The sequence below is a fragment of the Oncorhynchus gorbuscha genome, linkage group LG25 (genome assembly GCF_021184085.1).
Source record: "Oncorhynchus gorbuscha isolate QuinsamMale2020 ecotype Even-year linkage group LG25, OgorEven_v1.0, whole genome shotgun sequence".
Classification (NCBI taxonomy): Eukaryota; Metazoa; Chordata; class Actinopteri; order Salmoniformes; family Salmonidae; genus Oncorhynchus; species Oncorhynchus gorbuscha.
Genome location: NC_060197.1, coordinates 43,773,580 through 43,791,650, shown reverse-complemented (window position 1 = coordinate 43,791,650; position 18,071 = coordinate 43,773,580).

Here is an 18,071-nt window from a genome sequence, read left to right as displayed (position 1 = left end):
CTGAAATGAATATGCAACCATTTAAACAAATGCATTAGCATGAGAGGCAAAAACACATTTGAATTACTGATCTTAATTTTAAAGTGTATTCTTAAAAAAAAAATCTTTATTCCGCCCTGAACACCTCATTGATTATGTCACTCTCCCGGTTAATTTCTGCAATAATCTCATCCAAACGTGTCGTGTAATTGAATTTCTATTTAACTTTTCCACTCTTAGTAGCCATGTTGTACTTTTTCAGTTTTGAGAAAAATTTGAAGAAAGCAAAGCGCTGATTTTCATTTGAGAATTTATCGTGTTACGCACATCTCTAGCGTAATGGCTACAAACAGTCACGGACTGTGTGAAGTACTGATTTTCAATTGAGAATTTATCGTGTTAAGCACATCCCTAGCGTAATGGCTACAAACAGTCACGGACTGTGTGAAGTACTGATTTTCAATTGAGAATTTATCGTGTTACGCACATCTCTAGCGTAATGGCTACAAACAGTCACAGACTGTTTCAATTGAGAATTTATCATGTTAAGCACATCTCTAGCGTAATAGCTAAAAACAGTCACAGTGCTCAGGTATTCTGCCACTGTGTTCTCTCTGTTTAGGGACAAACAGCATTCTAGGTTTCTCAGTTCTTTTGTTAATTTTTTCCAATGTGTCAAGTAATTATCTTTTTTGTTTTCTCATGATTTGGTTGGGTGTAATTGTGTTGCTGTCCTGGGGCTCTGTGGGGTCTGTTTGTGTTTGTGAACAGAGCCCCAGGACCAGCTTGCTTAGAGGACTCTTCTTTAGGTTCATCTCTCTGTAGGTGATGGCTTTGTTATGGAAGGTTTGGGAATTGCTTCCTTTAAGGTGGTTGTAGAATGTAACGGCTCTTTTCTGGATTTTGATAATTAGAGGGTGTCGGCCTAATTCTACTCTGCATACATTATTCTGTGTCTGACTTTGTACACTGAGGCTAGTTTTGCCGAATTCCACACGTAGAGTCTCAATTTGGTGCTTGTCCCATTTTGTCAATTATTGGTTGGTGAGCAGGACTCCAGACCTCACAACCATAAAGGGCAATGGGTTCTATAACATAATTCTATTATATTATTATTTGATATTGGTATAATAACGGCTGCATTTAACAAACATGGTTTACTACTCCTTTTTTATTTTAATTTTTATAGTTAACTGATCCATTTGGTACATCGTGGAAAGTCAGTCGTCGGCTCCTTTATCAGCCCTTGAATACATTTGTTAAAAGTGTTATGGTACGGTCACTGTTCTGTTGGTGTTCCTACTAACTCTTGGTCGGATTCAAAACTATTCGACTAAACGCCCCCTAATATAACTAAGTCAACGCATTTTAGCGAGATCCTAAATGGGTATGTTAAATGTTATGTTCCTAGAAGTTCCTTCCTACCTTGTGTCTCAGATTGTTCATAGCTTTGTGGAAGTTACCTGTGGCGCTGATGTTTAGGCCAAGGTACAGAATGTAACGTATTCTGTGTGCTCATGGGCAATTTGATCATGTTCATGTTTTTGCTGTTTGTTCTTTGTAATAGAGTCAAAACCATTGGAGAAGTGGTTTATCCATACATCTCCATTTTGGAAACTCTGATAACTCTGAGTTGTTTGTTTGTTTTCACAGAAGTGGTTAGATTCTATAAATTCTTCGATTGCATTGAGAAGATTTCTGACTTGCTGTTCCTTTTTTTCCCATGGTGCATTTCTGTAATGTTTTATTGATTTGCCATAGTGAAAGGCGAAGGCTCAGGTTGTCTGGTACTCTGTGTTTTTGGATGGATGGGTTTCTCTTTTTCTTTCTTAGGGGTTTGCATTCTTCATCAAACCATTTGTCATTGTTGTTCATTTTCTTTGGTTTGTCTGCTTGAAATTTTTCAATTTGATAGTGAAGCTAAGCGGTCAAATATACTGTTTAGATTTTCTACTGCCAGGTTTACACCTTCACTATTACAGTGAAACGTTTTGTCCAAGAAGTTGTCTAAAAGAGATATATATTTTTTGTTGTCTAATTGTTTTTTGGTAGGTTTCTACACTACTTTCCATCTATCTATATCATTTTTTAATTTGATGTAGTTTCTTTGGCTTTGATGCCTGATGATTGACTTTTGCTCTGTTTAAGTAGACTTTGCTGTGATTTTGTGATTTTGCTGTGATCTGATAGGGGTGTCAGTGGCCTGACTGAACGCTCTGAAAGATTCTGAGTTGAGGTCAGTGATAAAGTAGTCTACAGTACTACAGTCAAGCGATGAGCTGTAGGTGTACCTACCGTAAGAGTCCCTTCGAAGCCGACCATGGACTCTGTACAGATCCATTATGCGACCGAGCTGCAGGAGTTGCGACCCATTTTTGCTGGTTGTTTTGTCACAGTTGTGTTTAGGGGGAGGGGCATATTTGGGAGTGGATTGTGTCACCTCCAGATAGGTGTTTGTCCCACTGTATGTTGAGAGTGTCAGGTTCTTGTTCACTTCTGCCATTCAGGTTGCGACAGACTAGTATTGTACATGTCCCTGGGCCTGGAAATGGCTGAGCTCCCGCTCTAGGATGGATAAGCTGCCATCGTTATGGGGATTCTATTGGAGAAATATAGGTAGGACACATGAGGACATTTTAATCTGTTGAGATAATTTCCTCATTTATTTTTAGCCAGCTGTAAATTGTTCCTGTTGTGACTAATTTAATAGAGTGGGTTAGTTCTGCTCTATACCAAATTAGCATACCCCCTGAGTCTCTTCCCTTTTTCACATCTTATAGTTTGGTGGATGGGACTATCAGCTTTCTGTAACCTAGAGAGTAGCAGGTGGGTCCGTCTCTTCTATAACATGTTTCCTGTAGGATGCAGAGAAGAATGGGAGAAACTCCCAGAATACAGATATTCTATGCTTGTAGCGTCATACCCAAGTAGACTTGAGGCTGTAACCTCTGTGGAAGGTGCTTCAACAAAGTACTGAATAACATGTCTGAATAGTTATGTAAATGTTATATTTCCATAGTTTTGTTATTTTTATTATTAGCAAAACAAAACAAAAACTTCTTGCTTTGACAATATGGGATATTGTGGGTAAATTAATGGTGGAAAAAAAACAATAACATCAAAGGGTCAGGGGGGGGAGTATAAGGGGCATAGGTCTGATATGGGTGGGCCTATATAAGGTGTGGCTAGGATTTGTTTGGGGGAGTAGAACGGGCATAGGTCTGATATGGGTGGGCCTATATAAGGTGTGGCTAGGATTTGTTTGGGGGGGGGGGTAGTAGAAGGGGCATAGGTCTGATATGGGTGGGCCTATATAAGGTGTGGCTAGGATTTGTTTGGGGGGAGTAGAAGGGGCATAGGTCTGATATGGGTGGGCCTATATAGGGTGTGGCTAGGATTTGTTTGGGGGGGGGGTCTCGGCTGGTTGGGGTATAAGTGGAGATGTGGCTGTTGATGCTGTGGTCTGGGTGTGGGTTGTCTCGGTGCAGGGCCTCTCGGTGCAGGGCCTCTCGGTGCAGGTCCTTCGGGAGACAGTCTCACAGGTCCAGGAGGGTGTTTTGTTGGACTGGGTGTAGGGCCTCTTGGTGCAGGGCCTCTCGGTGCATGGCCTCTTGGTGCAGGGCCTCTCGGTGCATGTCCTTTGGGAGGCAGTCTCACAGGTCCAGGAGGGTGTTTTGCTGGTCTGGGCGCAGGGCCTCTCGGTGCAGGGCCTCTCAGTGCAGGTCCTTCAGGAGACAGTCTCACAGGTCCAGGAGGGTGTTTTGCTGGTCTGGATGTAGGGCCTCTCGGTGCAGGTCCTTCGGGAGGCTGTCTCAATGGTCCAAGGGGGTGTTTTGCTGGTCCGGGTGCAGGGCTTCTCGGTGCAGGTCCTTCGGGAGGCAGTCTCACAGGTCCAGGAGGGTGTTTTGCTGGTCTCGGTGCAGGGCCTCTCGGTGCAGGGCCTCTCAGTGCAGGTCCTTCAGGAGACAGTCTCACAGGTCCAGGAGGGTGTTTTGCTGGTCTGGGTGTATGGCCTCTCGGTGCAGGTCCTTCGGGAGGCCGTCTCACAGGTCCAGGAGGGTGTTTTGCTGGTCTCGGTGCAGAGCCTCTCGGTGCAGGGCCTCTCGTTGCAGGTCCTTCGGGAGGCAGTCTCACAGGTCCAGGAGGGTGTTTTGCTGGTCTGGGCGCAGGGCCCCTTGGTGCGGGGCCTCTCGGTGCAGGTCCTTCGGGAGACAGTCTCACAGGTCCAGGAGGGTGTTTTGCTGGTCTGGGTGCAGGGCCTCTCGGTGCAGGTCCTTCGGGAGACAGTCTCACAGGTCCAGGAGGGTGTCTGTTGCTCTGGTTCTCCTGTGTGAGCTGTTAGGGCTGTGATTAAAGGTGATGTCCTTCAGGGTCCTGGCAAAAGATGAGACTGCTTCCTTGGAGAGGTGGACCTGGTCATAAAGGCTGTTCAAGTCCATGGTGGATTGGTGGGCCAGGTAGACATCCTTGGAAATGCATTCACCCGCTGTATGGTGGCAGGGTGGAGATAACCACTTGTGCGAAGGAGAAAGTGGAAGAAGCTTCTTCAATCACTCCCTTGAGTCCTGTGGCCAATCTTTCCTGATGGGCCCTCAGGTTGTTTGTGCCCATGAAAATAATGATGTGGCTGTGGGACCCTAGTCTGTATTCTGACAACAGCTCCAGGGCACTTCTAGTGTTTGGGCACCAGATTTGAACCACTTTGTGTTTGGGAGTTTATTCTCTTAATTGTATTATCTTGAATGTATGTCCCATTTGAGACAACGAGGAGCACAATGTCTGGCTTGTGTGTGTCCTCAGTGGAGGAGAAAGTGTGGGCGTTGCCAGAAGGGCTATTGGGAGGGTGTGGGGTCTGTTGGGTTCTCTGGGGGAGTGACCTAGTCTCTGTCTCACCTCAGCTGTCTCACCTCCTCCTTCAGTTCTGTTAACTGGGCTGTTTGTTCCTCTGTTAGCTTTGTCATGTGTTCCTCTCCTCGTTCAGTGCTGTTAACTGGGCTGTTTGTTCCTCTGTTAGCTTTGCCATGTGTTCCTCTCTCTCCTCAAGTTCTCTCACCTCAGTCCAGACTTCAGCCACCTATCTCAGCACCAAATACAAATACCTTATCGTGAAATGCTTACTGACAAGTCCTGAATGAACATTGCGGAGCGAGAAAATATTTGCTAAATAAACTAAAGTAAAGTACAATAACAATAATGAGGCTATATATACAGGTGGTGCCGAGTCAATGTACAGGTTAGTCAAGGTAATTGAGGTAACATGTACATGTAGGTAGTGGTAAAATGACCGCAGGTAATAGCAGCGTAAACAAAGGGGGCCAATGCAAATAGTCCAGGTGGCCATTTCATAAATTTGTCAGCAGTCTTATGGTTTGGTGTGTAGAAGCTGCTAAGGAGCCTTTTTGACCTAGACTTGGCGCTCTGGTACCGCTTGCCGGGCGGGAGCAGAGGGATGAGTCTATAGCTGGGGTGACAGGATTCTTTGACAATTTTTAGAGCTTTCCTGTAATTTTGACAAAACTTAATGCATTATGGTTTTAAGGAGGTAGCATTGAATTGGGTACAGCCATATCTAACTGACAGGAAACAGTCCACCTATATCAATGGTTCATTTTCTTCCCCTAATGTGTTAAACTGTGGAATACCGCAGGGCAGCTGCCTTGGGTCACTTCTTTATTTAATATATACCACCGACCTTCCCTATGCCTTATCTGAAACGCAAGCTACTATATTTGCAGATGATACTACAATTTATGCAGCAAGACAATCGGTTCAACAGGTACAGCATGCTTTACAAGGAGACTTGGAGAATATCAGGGAGTGGGTTTGCCAAAACAAACTTGCTTTAAACATCAAGAAAACCAAAGTTATGTTGGTCTGTTCCACTAGGAAAAGGCCAAAACAGCACGGGATACAATTAAGTATGGGAGGAGTACAAATTGAAGAAGTGGCAGAAACCAACCTATTGGGAGCGCAGCTAGACAACTGCTTATCATGGTCGTCTCAAATAACTAATCTATGTAAAAAAAATAAAAAACAGCACGCATAATCAGAAGGATAGCTAAATATTTACCAGGAAAACTTGTTCAGCAAATAACACAAGCATTAATTGAGAGTCAGGTGAACTACTGTTCTGTGGTCTGGGGAAATGCATCATCAAGTGAAGTTAGGAGGCTGCAGAATACACAGAACAAAGCAGCACGAATCGACAAGATAATAAAAAAAACATGCTTATTTTATTTCATAATATACATCATTTAAAATGGCCAAGTTCTATTCACAACAGTATTCAGTTGGTAAGAGACAGACATTCAGTAAATACCAGGAATAGATTGTCCTCCATCTATGCGTTGTCCAGACAGAAAACTATTCAGTTGTTAAGAGACAGACATTCAGTAAATACTAGGAATAGATTGTCCACCATCTATGCGTTGTCCAGACAGAAAAGTATTCAGTTGTTAAGAGACAGACATTCAGTAAATACTAGGAATAGATTGTCCACCATCTATGCGTTAGCCAGACAGAAAAGAGAAATAGGCAAAAGAAAATGTTGATTTAGAGCGATAAAGAAAAGGAATAAATTAACTGAGCAAACCAGAAACCTTTCAATATATACATTTAAACGATTTAAGTATAATACATAGAAATGTTGTGGGGCTATAGTAGATGAATCAGTTTTTAGATTGAGAATTTATTGGGTCATTATGATAGTATATTGTGCATGTTTGTAATAGTGTGTTATATGTGAAAATGTGTTCGTATTATAAATCGTATTTTAATGTTTAAGGACTCTTGGAAGATTTGTCCAAATGGGGACTAAAAGAGATCCAAATCAGATCCCCTGACACCACCTGGTATTGAGGTCCTGGATGGCAAGAAATGTGGCTCTAAAAACAGGAGGGGACTGAGAACGCACCCCTGAGGGCCCCCTGTGTTCAGGATCAGTGTGGTAGATAGGTTGTTGCCTACCCTTAATACCTGGGGGCGGCCCGTCATGAATTCCAGGATCCAGTTGCAGAGGCAGGTGTTTAGTCCCAGGGTCCTTAGCTTAGTGATGAGCTTTGAGGGCGCTATGGTGCTGAACGCTGAGCTGTAGTCAAATAACAACATTCTCATGTAGGTGAACCTTTTGTCCAGGTGGGAAAGAGCAGTGTGGAGTGCAATAGAGACTGCATCATCTGTGGATCTGTTGAGGCGGTATGCGAATTGGAGTGGGTCTATAGTTTCTGGAATGATACTGTTGATGTGAGCCATGACCAGCCTTTAAAAGCACTTCATGGATACAGATGTGAGTGCAACAGGTCGGCAGTGAAACAAACAAGCAATAGGACAAAAAAACGGAAAACTTGAGCGTGCATAACTATTCATCCCCCCAAAGTCAATACATTGTAGAGCCAGCTTTTACAGCAATTACAGCTGCAAGTTTCTTGAGGTATGTCTCTATAAGCTTGGCACATCTAGCCATTGGGATTTTCGCCCATTCTAAAAGGCAAAAATGCTCCAGCTCCTTCAAGTTGGATGGGTTCCTCTGGTGTACAGCAATCTTTAAGTGATACCACAGATTCTCAATTGGATTGAGGTCTGGGTTTTGACTAGGACATTCCACGACATTTAAACGTTTCCCCTTAAACCACTCAAGTGTTGCTTTAGCAGTATGCTTAGGGAAGGCGGACCTCCGTCCCAGTCTCAAATCTCTGGAAGACTGAAACAGGTTTCCCTCAAGAATTTCCCTGTATTTAGCGCCCTCCATCATTCCTTCAATTCCATCCATCATCACTCCCAATCCCTGCCGATTAAAAACATCCTCACAGCATGATGGTATTCTTGAGGTGATGAGAGGTGTTGGGTTTGCGCCAGACATAGTATTTTCCTTGATGGCCAAAAAGCTACATTTTAGTCTCATTTGACCAGAGTACCTTCTTCCATCTGTTTGGGGAGTCACCCACATTGCCTCTTGGCATCAAACGTGTTTGTTTATTTGTTCTTTAATAAGCAATGGCTTTTTCCTCGACACTCTTCTGTAAAGCCCAGCTCTGTGGAGTGTACGGCTTAAAGTGGTCCTATGGACAGATACTCCAATCTCCGCTATAGAGCGTTGCAGCTCCTTCAGGGTTATCTTTGGTCTCTTTGTTGCCTCTCTGTGAGGTTTGTTGGACGGCCTTCTCTTGGCAGGTTTGCTATGGTGCCATATTCTTTCCATTTTTTAAATAATGGATTTAATGGTGTTCCGTGGGATGTTCAAAGTTTCTGATACTTTTTTATACCTCAACCATGATCTGTACTTCTCCACATCTTTATCCTTGACCTGTTCTGAGAGTTCCCTGGTCTTCATGGTGCCGCTTGCTTGGTGGTGCCCCTTGCTTAGTGGTGTTGCAGACTCTGGGGTCTTTCAGAACAGGTGTATATACAGTGGGGAGAAGTATTTGATACACTGCCAATTTGACAGGTTTTCCTACTTACAAAGCATGTAGAGGTCTGTAATTTGTTTATCATAGGTACTCTTCAACTGTGAGAGATGGAATCTAAAACGAAAATCCAGAAAATCTCATTGTATGATTTTTAAGAAATTAATTTTCATTTTATTGCATGACATAAGTATTTGATACATCAGAGAAGCAGAACTTAATATTTGGTACAGAAACCTTTGTTTGCAATTACAGAGATCATACGTTTCCTGTAGTTCTTGACCAGGTTTGTACACACTGCAGCAGGGATTTTGGCCCACTCCTCCATACAGACCTCCAGATCCTTCAGGTTTCGGGGCTGTCGCTGGGTAATACGGACTTTCAGCTCCCTCCAAAGATTTTCTATTGGGTTCTATTGGGTTCAGCTCTGGAGACTGGCTAGGCCACTCCAGGACCTTGAGATGCTTCTTACGGAGCCACTCCTTAGTTGCCCTGGCTGTGTGTTTCGGGTCGTTGTCATGCTGGAAGACCCAGCCACGACCAATCTTCAATTCTCTTACTGAGGGAAGGAGGTTGTTGGCCAAGATCTCGTGATACATGGCCCCATCCATCCGCCCCTCAATACGGTGCAGTCGTCCTACCGCCTTTGCAGAACAGCATCCCCAAAGAAAGATGTTTCCACCTCCATGCTTCACAGGTGGGATGGTGTTCTTGGGGTTGTACTCATCCTTCTTCTTCCTCCAAACAAGGCGAGTGTAGTTTAGACCAAAAATCAATTTTTTTTGTCTCTTCAGACCACATGACCTTCTCCCATTCCTCCTCTGGATCATCCTGATGGTCATTGGCAAACTTCAGACGGGCCTGGACATGTGCTGGCTTGAGCAGGGGAACCTTGCGTGCGCTGCAGGTTTTTAATCCATGACGGTGTAGTGTGTTATTAATGATTTTCTTTGAGACTGTGGTCCCAGCTCTCTTCAGGTCATTGACCAGGTCCTGCCGTGTAGTTCTGAGCGGATCCCTCACCTTCCTCATGATCATTGATGCCCCACAAGATGAGATCTTGCATGGAGCCACAGACCGAGGGTAATTGACCATCATCTTGAACTTCTTCCATTTTCTAATAATTGCTCCAACAGCTGTTGCCTTCTCAACAAGCTGCTTGCCTATTGTCCTGTAGCCCATCCCAGCCTTGTGCAGGTCTACAATTCTTTCCCCGATGTCCTTACACAGCTCTCTGGTCTTGGCCATTGTGGAGAGGTTGGAGTCTGTTTGAGTGAGTGTTTGGACAGGTGTTTTTTATACAGGTCAGGAGTTCAAACAGGTGCAGTTAATACAGGTAATGAGTGGAGAACAGGAGGGATTCTTAAAGAAAAACTAACAGGTCTGTGAGAGCTGGAATTCTTACTGGTTGGTAGGTGATCAAATGCTTATGTCATGCAATAAAATGCAAATTAATTACTTAAAAATCATACAATGTGATTTTCTGGATTTTTGCTTTATATTCTGTCTCTCACAGTTGAAGTGTACCTATGCTAACAATTACAGACATGCTTTGTAAGTAGGAAAACCTGCAAAATCGTCAGTGTATCAAATACTTGTTCTCCCCACTGTATATATTTATTGAGATCACGTGACAGATCATGTGACACTTAGATTGCACACAGGTGGACTTTATTTAACTAATTATGTGACTTCTGAAGGTAATTGGTTGCACCAGATCTTATTTAGGGGCTTCGTAGCAAAGGGAGTGAATACATACACAGAGGGGGTGAATACATATGCTAAGGGGGTGAATACATATGCTAAGGGGGTGAATACATATGCTAAGGGGTGAATACATATGCTAAGGGGGTGAATACATATGCTAAGGGGTGAATACATATGCTAAGGGGGTGAATACATATGCTAAGGGGTGAATACATATGCTAAGGGGGTGAATACATATGCTAAGGGGGTGAATACATATGGGGTGAATACATATGCAAAGGAGGTGAATACATATGCTAAGGGAGTGAATACATATGCTAAGGGGGTGAATACATATGGGGTGAATACATATGCTAAGGGAGTGAATACATATGCTAAGGGAGTGAATACATATGGGGTGAATACATTTGCAAAGGGGTGAATACATATGCTAAGGGGGTGAATACATATGCTAAGGGTGTGAATACATATGCTAAGGGGGTGAATACATATGCTAAGGGGGTGAATACATATGCTAAGGGGTGAATACATATGGGGTGAATACATTTGCAAAGGGGTGAATACATATGCAAAGGAGGTGAATACATATGCTAAGGGGGTGAATACATATGCTAAGGGGTGAATACATATGCTAAGGGGTGAATACATATGCTAAGGGTGTGAATACATATGCTAAGGGGTGAATACATATGCTAAGGGGGTGCATACATATGCTAAGGGGTGAATACATATGCTAAGGGGTGAATACATATGCTAAGGGGGTGAATACATATGGGGTGAATACATATGCTAAGGGGGTGAATACATATGCTAAGGGGGTGAATACATATGCTAAGGGTGTGAATACATATGGGGTGAATACATATGCAAAGGAGGTGAATACATATGCTAAGGGGGTGAATACATATGCTAAGGGTGTGAATACATATGGGGTGAATACATATGCAAAGGAGGTGAATACATATGCTAAGGGTGTGAATACATATGGGGTGAATACATATGCTAAGGGTGTGAATACATATGGGGTGAATACATATGGGGTGAATACATATGCTAAGGGGGTGAATACATATGGGGTGAATACATATGCAAAGGGTGTGAATACATATGGGGTGAATACATATGGGGTGAATACATATGGGGTGAATACATATGCAAAGGGTGTGAATACATATGGGGTGAATACATATGGGGTGAATACATATGGGGTGAATACATATGGGGTGAATACATATGCTAAGGGGGTGAATACATATGCTAAGGGGGTGAATACATATGCTAAGGGTGTGAATACATATGGGGTGAATACATATGCAAAGGAGGTGAATACATATGCTAAGGGTGTGAATACATATGGGGTGAATACATATGCTAAGGGTGTGAATACATATGGGGTGAATACATATGGGGTGAATACATATGCTAAGGGGGTGAATACATATGGGGTGAATACATATGCAAAGGGTGTGAATACATATGGGGTGAATACATATGGGGTGAATACATATGGGGTGAATACATATGCAAAGGGTGTGAATACATATGGGGTGAATACATATGGGGTGAATACATATGGGGTGAATACATATGCTAAGGGTGTGAATACATATGTTAAGGGGGTGAATACATATGCTAAGGGGGTGAATACATATGCTAAGGGAGTGAATACATATGCTAAGGGAGTGAATACATATGGGGTGAATACATATGCTAAGGGAGTGAATACATATGCTAAGGGTGTGAATACATATGCTAAGGGGGTGAATACATATGCTAAGGGGGTGAATACATATCCTAAGGGTGTGAATACATATGCACATACTACTTTTCCATTTTTAATTTTGTAGAATGTTTTGAAACATGTTTTTTTTTTTCATTTCACTTCACCAATTTGGACTATTTTGTGTCCAATTAAATGAAATCCCCAAAATAATCTATTCAAATTACAGGTTGTAACGCAACAAAATAGGAACAACGGCAAGGGGGATGAATACTTTTGCAAGGCACCGTAATGGAAAATGTCAAAACCCTAAATCAATGTCTACGGACAACTTCATCCTCCTCGTTTATTAGATGGGGCTACTTTATCAACTGGTAAAACAGAAAGGAAAATATTGACTTATTTAATTATCACAATGTTTCCACCCTTAGGTCTTCATCCATATCCCAGGTGGGGGTGGAAGGTCCCATATATCGGGGTAGTACTCAGTGACATCACTTCCTGAAACAGGAGGTAAACAAATATATAAGAAATTCAATATTAATATTTAATGTATCAAAATATATGATCACACACAAGGAATGTGTTCAATATTTACTGTAATATATGTACACAGTGAGCACCATTATTCATTGGATAGTGACCATTATGTGTTATTTTGGTTCTATGCTCTAGCACTTTGAGTTTGAAAGGATACAATGACCATGAGGGTGAAGTGCAGACTGTCAGCTTTAATTTGAGGGTATTTTCATACATATTAGATGAGCCGATTAGAATTGACAGCACCTTTTGTACATGATACTACAAGTATTTGTTGAATTGGCTTCACAGATGTGTGTCGTTAGGCAGGTGTTTTCGTTTGTGAATGCAGGAGAGCTGTTGATGAATAGTATTGATTCTAGACTTTGCTGTTGCCTTTGGAGGTTGTCGTTGGGGTGTGGCAACATGAGGAAGACAGCAGTGTCGATACAAATGAAGATGGCCGTCATAAGGCTCAGAAATGAAAATCAATCAATCGGGAACATTGCAAAAACCCTGGACATGTCCAAGTCAACAGTTTGGTTCATCATTAACAAGACAAAAAACAACCGGTGAACTCAAATGATGTCAAAAGACCCGGTAGACTGAGGAAGACCACTGTAGTGGATGACAGGATAATAGTCTCTATGGTGAAGAAAACCCACCCTGAGAACAACCCAACAGATCAGAAACACTCTCCTGGATGCAGGTGCAGATGTGTAAAGGTCAATGAGGAAAGTGTGGAGAGAAAAAAAAGACATGCTCATGATCCAAAGCATACCACCTCATCCGTGAAACATGGTGGAGGTGGTGTTATGGCTTGGGCCTGTATGGCTTGGGTCTGTATGGCTTGGGTCTGTATGGCTTGGGCCTGTATGGCTTGGGTCTGTATGGCTTGGGTCTGTATGGCTTGGGCCTGTATGGCTTGGGTCTGTATGGCTTGGGCCTGTATGGCTTGGGTCTGTATGGCTTGGGTCTGTATGGCTTGGGTCTGTATGGCTTGGGTCTGTATGGCTTGGGTCTGTATGGCTTGGGTCTGTATGGCTTGGGTCTGTATGGCTTGGGTCTGTATGGCTTGGGTCTGTATGGCTTGGGTCTGTATGGCTTGGGTCTGTATGGCTTGGGTCTGTATGGCTTGGGTCTGTATGGCTTGGGTCTGTATGGCTTGGGCCTGTATGGCTTGGGTCTGTATGGCTTGGGTCTGTATGGCTTGGGTCTGTATGGCTTGGGTCTGTATGGCTTGGGTCTGTATGGCTTGGGTCTGTATGGCTTGGGTCTGTATGGCTTGGGTCTGTATGGCTTGGGTCTGTATGGCTTGGGTCTGTATGGCTTGGGTCTGTATGGCTTGGGTCTGTATGGCTTGGGTCTGTATGGCTTGGGTCTGTATGGCTTGGGTCTGTCTGTATGGCTTGGGTCTGTATGGCTTGGGTCTGTATGGCTTGGGTCTGTATGGCTTGGGTCTGTATGGCTTGGGCCTGTATGGCTTGGGTCTGTATGGCTTGGGCCTGTATGGCTTGGGTCTGTATGGCTTGGGCCTGTATGGCTGTGTATGGCTTGGGTCTGTATGGCTTGGGTCTGTATGGCTTGGGTCTGTATGGCTTGGGCCTGTATGGCTTGGGCCTGTATGGCTTGGGTCTGTATGGCTTGGGCCTGTATGGCTTGGGCCTGTATGGCTTGGGCCTGTATGGCTTGGGTCTGTATGGCTTGGGTCTGTATGGCTTGGGCCTGTATGGCTTGGGTCTGTATGGCTTGGGTCTGTATGGCTTGGGCCTGTATGGCTTGGGTCTGTATGGCTTGGGTCTGTATGGCTTGGGCCTGTATGGCTTGGGTCTGTATGGCTTGGGCCTGTATGGCTTGGGTCTGTATGGCTTGGGCCTGTATGGCTTGGGCCTGTATGGCTTGGGCCTGTATGGCTTGGGTCTGTATGGCTTGGGTCTGTATGGCTTGGGCCTGTATGGCTTGGGCCTGTATGGCTTGGGTCTGTATGGCTTGGGCCTGTATGGCTTGGGTCTGTATGGCTTGGGCCTGTATGGCTTGGGTCTGTATGGCTTGGGCCTGTATGGCTTGGGCCTGTATGGCTTGGGCCTGTATGGCTTGGGTCTGTATGGCTTGGGCCTGTATGGCTTGGGCCTGTATGGCTTGGGCCTGTATGGCTTGCCCATGGAACAGGCTCACTTGTCTGCATCGATGATGTGACTGCAGACAGAAGTAGAACAATGAATTCTGAAGTCTACAGAAATATTTTATCTGCTCAGACAAAACCAAATGCCTCCCAACTCATTGGACAGCACTTCATCATGCAACAAGACAATGACCCTAAACATACTGCTAGAACAACGGAGGCGGTTTTGATGGCCAAAAAGTGGAAAAACCTTGACTGGCCGAGTCAATCACCCGGATCTGAATCCAATTGAACATGCATTTTACATGCTAAAGAGGAGACTGAAGGCAATAAGACCCCGAAACAAGCAGGAACTGAAGATGGCTGCAGTACAGGCCTGGCAGAGCATCACCAGGGAAGATACCCAGCGTCTGGTGATGTCGATGTATCACTGACTTGAAGCAGTCATTGCATGCAAAGGATATGCGACCAAATATTAACAATGACTACTTTATTCTACATTATATTAAACTGTCCAGTGTTTTTTGATGCCTGAAAATGGGGGGGGGGTATATGTACAAAAGCTTCTATAATTTCTAAACGGTTCATCCGATATGTATCAAAATACCCTCAAATTAAAGATGACAGTCTGGACTTCACCCTCATTGTCATTGTATCCTTTCAAACTCAAAGTGCTAGGAGACTGCATGGTCCCATGGTGTTTATACTTGCATACTATTGTTTGTACAGATAAACAAACCTTCAGGCGTTTGTAAATTGCTCCCAAGGATGAACCAGACTTGTGGAGGTCTACAATTTTTATTCTGAGGTCTTGGCTGATTTCTTTAGATTTTCCCATGATGTCAAGCAAAGAGACACTGATTTTGAATGTAGCCCTTGAAATGCATCCACAGGTACACCTCCAGTTGACTCAAATGATGACAATTAGCCTATCAGAAGCTTCTAAAGCCATGACATAATTTTGGGGAATTTTCCAAGCTGTGTAAAGGTACAGTCAACTTCGTGTATGTAAATTTCTGACCCACTGGAATTGTGATACAGTGAAATTATAAGGGAAATAATCTGTCTGCAAACAATTGTTGGAAAAATTACTTGTGTCATGCACAAAGTAGATGTCCTAACCGACTTGCCAAAACTAGTTTGTTAACAAGAAATATGTGGAGTGGTTGGAAAACGAGTTTTAATGACTCCAACCTAAAGTGTATGTAAACCTTCGACTTCAACTGTACAATAGTAAATTCATATAAAAATAAAGTAATAATTTGGACATTTTGAAACTATAAAAACGGTTTCAAGTCAAACTCCTATTTATGGCCAAGAGGAGACAGTGTGTTCACTGGATCCCATAATATTCCCTTTGAAGACGTTTCCTCTCAACGTCCCCTCCCCTGCATGACATTTTCACCATTTCTATTCCAATGTATCTCAGAGAATAGCAACCAGATTTGTTTTTTTTTGTCTCACTTGTATATTGCTGCGGTGCTCACTGATTTGTGTCTGAAGGCTTCTATGGGTTTTCCATATGTAAAACAAACCACAAGGACATTTCAACAAGTAAATAAGATCGCTGGACAGGCAGGTAATCAGGCCCTTGAGCTGAAATCTTAGTCCTGTGGGGGGGGTGTGGGTAAATGAGTTGCATTCGTACGAATTGCATTGAGCAATACCCTCCGGAACCTTCCGGAACCTTGTCCAAGAACGCTTCCCTTTTCTCTGGTGGATAATCAGATTTAACCACAATGGTCTCTTACATTTGTGGTTCTTCTAAAGACTATACACGGGGGTTATTTAAAAATGGGTTTCAATTGTGGGTTAGTATCAATAACGTACCAGTGCTTCCTGATAATGTCCTTAAAGGCCTTTCCCTATGGTGAGTATTGGGTGAAGCATGATGGGACATATTCTGCTATTTCTTTGACTTTTGGTTGAAGTCTTTCCAACTGTGTTAAACCCTCAAAATGATCACTGGGCATGTTTTACCCAAAACAGAGGTGTTCATTCATAGAGTTTAGAAGGAATTCCAAAAGTTATTCCAGGGTCCCTGTATAGATCACTAAAATGTCATCCAAATATCTACGAAGAAAATAGTTAAGGTCTGGATTCAGCATCACCTGTTTTTTTACAAAACATTTGCTAGATATAGGTTAGTATAATTAGGAGCCATAGTGCTCCCCATCGCTGTCCCTTTGGTCTGGAGAAGAAAAAAAACTCCTCTGAAGAGAAAATAGTTGGAGGTTAGTACCAGTTCAGCCAAGTCCACAATACAATTGTTGCTGGGTGGAGCATTAAGGGGATGCACGTTGAGGTAGAACTTGCGTCTTGGCCGCCCTGATGAGGGATGTTAGTATATAGACTGCTACGTTGCAAGAGGGTGCTGCAGGTCACAGCCAAACGGACCTTAATATTGAAGTAAGAGCATGCGCTATTGGCTAATTAATTGACCAATGAGGGTCAATAAGCCAGATAAGTAGTTGGTTTTGTCATGGGGTCCCTAAAGTTGGGAAGCCTTTTTATTTGAGAGGATAGATCTTTGTCTACCTACAGGTGGTTCTGTGCAACAATTCCATTTCAGTGTGAGTCAGGAAGTGGCGGAAAAAACAACAACATGTATTTCACTGCTATGCTACTTTTGAGTTTCTACTCTCAGATCTCCTATTGCTAAAACCTTCCCACTCACACAATACTGTACATTAATCATCTCTGTCATCCTGATGTATTTAGCAAGATTTTTAGAGACTTATTTCAGTGAAAGTCGCGCCTCATATCCTCGCCATATGTTTGTAATTGTAGTGTGACAGATAATGTGGCAGCAGCGACAATTTCCCATGTGTTTTGGGAGTGTGTCCCGTCCATACATCCCGGTGTGTGACAGCCACTGTGCAAATCATCTCTGCGTAGAAAAGGGCCTTTGAGACAGCTGTGAAGTGTTGTCACGTGGCACACAGAGAAAGATGTGTGTGTGTGTATATGAGAGAGAGAGAGAGAGAGAGAGAGAGAGAGAGAGAGAGAGAGAGAGAGAGATGAAAGATAGAGGTAGAACAGTGAAGTCCATAATATCTCCCCACAGCTTGTTCCATCTGTACAGTGTAGACCTAACAGCTCTCAGTGTTAAAAGCGTAGCCTAGTGTTTAGAGCGGTGGACTAGTAACCGAAAGGTTGCTAGATCGAATCCCCGAGCTGACAAGGTACAAATCTGTCGTTCTGCCCCTGAACAAGGCAGTTAACCCACTGTCCCTAGGCCATCATTGAAAATTAAGAAGTTGTCCTTAACTGACTTGCCTCGTTAAATAAAAGAAAAGTGGTATCTCTTATCTTTAGTAAACTAAGAATTGTGTATATTTCAACACTCCTCTCCATACTGTATATATTTGGACAGTGAAGCTAAAATGGTCATTTTGGCTCTGTGTTCCATCGTTTTAGATTTGAGATAGAACGTTTCATATTATGCAATAATACAAAATGTCAGCTTTTATATGAGGTGTATTTTCATAAATATTTATTTAACCTTTTAGAAATGAAAGCACTTCATGCATCTAGTCCCCCCCATTTGAAGAAGACAAATTCACTTATAAGAAGACAAATTCACTTATAGTGTATTAAAGTAGTGCAAAGTTTAATATTT